Below are 4,004 nucleotides of genomic sequence, written 5' to 3'. Positions count from 1 at the left end.
GCGTGGGCGTGAGCGCTGAGCAGGAAACCAACTCCACGGTGGCAAGGATCATTTTCACCTCGTAGGCCAGAGTATAGCAGAATTTGACCCGACGCCAATCTGTGTTCTCCAAAGTTCGGCCAACGGACTTCGCTCAGTCCTAGGATCTCAAGCTTTATACGGCATGCCTCATTGGTTAGTTGTACCACACAGAAAAAAATATTCATGTAAAATTCAGCGAAAAATCATGCACATAAAAGGAATGCTAGAGTTAGTGCATATTTACATGAGATATCATGTAAAATTACGTTACGTTCGTGTAAATTTCCGCTAATAGTCGCGTAACTGGTTGGAGTCCATGATGGACTCCAGGATTAATATATTCCAAGTTCTAATTCTTGTTCGTTGTTTCGCGTTAAAAGTCGTTGCCGTTGAATCAGATCATAATCTTTCATTTTTGATTCCAGTAACGTTTTTTGGGTTTCGGAGACAGTAAGTTGTTGGCCTAAGGTCCCCTATCCACCGTGGTGGGGCAGCCACCTTAGGTATAGCTTCCAGTGGAGAAGCATTTCATACTCAGCCGCTGGGATGCCAGAACAGACGCTGTTTGAGCCGCACCTCCTTGGTGAACAGACGCTCGAGACGTACCTCCTCTATCTAGCTGAAGTCAGAAGGACAACAGCGCCCAGGCTACACTACCAGCTAAGCACACAACTCTTAGCTGGCGGTCCTTGTCATCGTTTGACCCGTGGAAGCATGAGGTAGGAACTTGTGAGGACCAGAGCTATGTTGGACGCTCTCATTTTCGACTCACCCTTTTGCAGCCCGAAGTGTATTTTATACATACGTAAAAGTTTTGTGAATAGGGACACACCAACATGCCTAAATACAATACCTTGGTGTTTGATAACTGACAATGCTGTTAGAGTTTGCTCATATTCTTTGTTACACTGAGGAAATGAGCATCTCTGCCCAGCATCGTTTCAAATTACTGAGATACCTATTCTTCTTTTTAGTAACCTGTGGAATCCTACGCAGCATACAAGTCACAAAGGAGTGTCTACAGCGCAGGTTGTTGGTTGGACACGAGTAATTTTCAAGTTATTCTGCCTTTGAGTTGGAATTATTTAAATGTAGCTCCTGTACAACCAAAAAGCTGCGCTGTCGACACTTCTTTGTGACTTGTGTACAGCTTGGGATGAAACAAAGATAAAATGTTGTCTGTCGATCATAGAATTATAATGACATCTTAAAACTTGCGACACTGCTGGGTTATAAATCACAGCTTTAAGTGAATCTCGTCCCAATATGGAAGAATGCAAATTTGCTTATTTTTCAAAGATGCCTTAAGGATGCTTGCTGGGATTTCTCCAAGAGTTTATGCTGAGATTTATGCTGTAGGTTTCCTGCCGCAGGAAATTGCTCCATGAATTCTTCCAAGCGGGTTTCACCAGGGATTTCTCTAGTGGATTTTTCCAGAGATACCACTATTAATTCCTCTTCAAATTCATCCTAGAATTCCTATTGGGGCGGCTATAAATCACGTAGACAAAATTTTGGTCATATCTGATCCCTCCCACTCGTAGGCTTTCGTTCATAGAAAAATTTTAAAAAAAATTTTGAAGTGTAGATTTTTGCCGGACCTTGGTCTACTAAAAGTCTACGTGGTTTGTAAACGGCCTCTTTGGAAGCCCTTCAGAAATTCGTGGTTGGATTTCTCCAGAAAGTATTTTTCCGGAAATTTGTGCTACTAGGTAATCTTCCAAAAATTTCTAATAGTGTGGAAATTCCTTCAGTTTTTTGTTGAGATTGTTTCAGGCATTCCTCTTATGATACCTCTACATGAACTCATCCTGAAACTATACGACGAGTGAAGTTTTTTGGAAGTGTTGTACTTTTTACAACAGCGCACATGCTGAAGGGTTAAACAGCTGCCATCTTGAATTTGTAGCTGCCATATTGGAGTGTTTCATCTGGGGCTAGGATTCTACGTTGTGTATGGTAAGGAGGAGCTCCAGGCGACACGAAGAACACGATTTTATTGAGTTCAAACTAACTCGGATTTTATTTGCCCCCGAGAGGCACACGCCTGCTCGGGAGGGATCTTCACTTACTATTCTAGCTAACATAGTTTCGTGTGCACCTTTTATAGGTGCACACAGTACGGATAAACAATGCATCAATTTTAAATAGCCGCGCGCACTGCTTTCTGCAGTTTGGCGCAATTGTGGATTGGCGCCAAAGCAGAGAAGCAGCACGCTGGATGGTGACAATTGTGCGCTGCTGTGAATGGAACAATGGGCAGCAGTGTAGTATTTTGAATATCCGAAATCTGCACACGCTCGGTTTGCCTAGCAGCAGCCAGTGATGACGCCGACGACGGGGCGAGATCGAACATGGAGTTTAGACCGCCATCTTGGATATTATAGTCACCATTTTTGGACTCCGGACACTTTCCCCATACCAAATATGCCCCATATTGCACGGTTTCAGTGCCTAAAACTGTAATAAACAGTCGTCATCTTGAATTTTAGGTCGACATCGTGAAATTTTTGCTGTGTTGATTTCCGCACAAAATTCGTCAACCATGCTTAGGGTACAAAAATCACCGTAGTTAGATGTGTCGCATGATCGGGCTTGGTTCAGTTTATACATACGGCCAGTTCTATCGGTGCTAGTCCGGATCACTGAAATGGCCATAACTTCGGAACGCCTTGACCGATCCGGGCCAATTTTAATAGCAAAGAATGCGATAAAATTTCGGTTCAATTCGTGCTTAAATACGAAAAATCGGCCAATGCGGAAAGCTTCAAAAGTGAGTGACATTTTTTGTACACATCCATATGTACATACACACACCTACTACATACACACAGACATCATCTCAATTCGTCGAATAGCCTTTCAGTACACTAAACCTAAACCGATCGGGAGCTGAACACATCACTCTTAGCATGATCTTATTGAATCGCCGCGCATTTATCGCTTTGGCTGTATTAGTATATGAGCTCTGGTCGAGTTTGTGCTTTTGGTTGGTGTTACGGGATAATAAATATACGATAATTCGCATCAAATCGGTTTTATTTGTTAACTGCACACGCGCGCAATTATTTCTGCCACAATGTCCATCCCACACAGGAACAATGAGTGGTAGACGGCTAGACAGGTTGCCGCATGTCGCAGTGACGACAAGCAAAAATAGTATTCAGTAGAAAACCCACCCAGATTGGTATGTTTCGGTTGAGGTGTGCTCGAGGGCAGAAATGTGCAACCCGATTGAAAGCTACTATTCGATAATCAATCCATCCGAGGGCGTGACCTCGCCACGTGGACGTGAGAATCACACGTTTGCTTTGTATGCGGGTGGTCTTAGGTTCAATTTCCCAGTTTCGCCACTAAAACCTTTTTCGACAGGCCGATACAAAACGTCGATTGAAACTGACACCCATCTGAGGGCCAATAGGAACAACAGCAACAACGTCACATACTTTTCGTTCTACCGTTGACAAAGTAGAAATGAAGTAGCATTGCAGCGATCAGTATTGTCGTTTTTCCTGCTTATCGAACGCGATGATATGAATCCGTCACGGGTGAAACCATCGCCAGAGTCGTCGCTAGCCAATCAGCTGGTGGAAGTCTGATGTTTATCCGATCTCATGAACACAAACAGCAGCAGAGGTGGTGCTTGATTCGTCCCTATGCAATTCTGAATTACCGAATGGAATGGAATGGAAGTTGGCAGCGCGTTTTATTGTTGTGAAAGCAATAAGCAACCTACAATTTACTAGACCTTATATATGGTACAACCAATCGATAACCTATTGAATAAATAAATCAATTACAATTACAATTACAATACCAAGAGTTAGTAAAGTGAATACGGTGTGTCTGGTCTTCATATTATCGCAAAAAAATAGGCATCCCCAAATTCTTCGTTACTCGAAAACATAGGTTTTTAGCTTTCATTTAACGGGTCGATCAAAAAAAATCTACCGAGGGACCTCGAACAACTTTTTCATTTGAAA

This window comes from Aedes albopictus, chromosome 3 (assembly GCF_035046485.1).
Source record: "Aedes albopictus strain Foshan chromosome 3, AalbF5, whole genome shotgun sequence".
Taxonomy (NCBI): Eukaryota; Metazoa; Arthropoda; class Insecta; order Diptera; family Culicidae; genus Aedes; species Aedes albopictus.
The sequence above is the reverse complement of the archived record's forward strand: the minus strand, read 5'-3'. Positions refer to the sequence as shown.